We start from the raw sequence: 1,307 nt of genomic DNA on the forward strand, positions 1-1,307 counted from the left end.
TCATTACTTAAAAAACACATAAGAACCAGTTGTTTACTCATAAGGTCGCTAGTGAGTAAAGTCCATGAGTGTACACAAAGCTGGATACGCTTATAATGGACAAAGAACTAAAGCATTATATAAATAAACAAAAACAGATTCTTTGATAGAGTTTGATACTTCGGATGAACACATCAACGTATGGATGACCAAACGTCCAGAGAGAATAACAGCAACACAGACGTATAAAAAAATAGACAGAAGAACTTCAGTAGTCAGAAGAAGATATAGATACTCATTTAAAGAAGAAACATAAACTGAAAAACGCGGGATTGCAATAAACATTGTTTATTTAATATAATAAAAAGTCATGGAAAAAAGTTCCAGTAAGAAGAGCACAAATAGGCGCTGAAGCCAAGTAGTCGTCTATGAATATACTTAGACATTCTTTTATGGATTTATTCTCTTGGCGCCACATCACTCAGCCTCAGTTGTGATTGATCCCGTCACTTTTACAAGGCTATTTGTGTACGCACGCGCATCAGTATTGCCATAACAACTCTCTATAAGAAAGGAGCTTTGAAATATATGCCCGTATATTCATATATATATATATTTAAATGGCTAGTACTTTAATAGAGGTGACATATTAAAGGAGAAAATTATATACTAAAGAACTTTATCGAACAGTTATTTCATGAATTGACAAGGATGTTCCGAAATGACTGGTTTCGTGGTGCCCTAGGACTACCAAAGTAACCATCTTAAATATTTTATGAAATGAAAGTTTCTCCAAAGACATATTTCACCGGGCAGTGTTCTTAGGTACTAGAATTTATAGAGATATCCCGTTCTTTCCTTAAAAAACAGCATCAAAGCGCTAAAGTTTCAATCACACACAGGCATATATATATATATAAATTAGTTTTTTTTTGTTTTGTTTTTCAATTTCGCGCAAACCTACACGAGGGCTATCTGCGCTAGCCGTCCCTAATTTAGCAGTGTAAGACTAGAGGGAAGGCAGCTAGTCATCACCACCCACCGCCAACTCTTGGGCTACTCTTTTAGCAACGAATAGTATGATTGACCGTCACATTATAACGCCCCCACGGCTGAAAGGGCGAGCATGTTTGGTGTGACGGGGATTCGAACCCGCGACCCGCAGATTGCGAGTCGAGCTCTCTAACCACCTGGCCATGCCGGGCCTTATAAAAAGAGAGAGAGAGAGATTTTACGAGAGATTCTGGATAACTCATTTGATATTATTTTAACACATTTAGGCTTAGAATATATATATATATATATATACATACACACACTTCAGTCAA

The sequence above is a fragment of the Limulus polyphemus genome, unplaced genomic scaffold (assembly GCF_000517525.1).
Source record: "Limulus polyphemus unplaced genomic scaffold, Limulus_polyphemus-2.1.2 Scaffold2335, whole genome shotgun sequence".
NCBI lineage: Eukaryota > Metazoa > Arthropoda > Merostomata > Xiphosura > Limulidae > Limulus > Limulus polyphemus.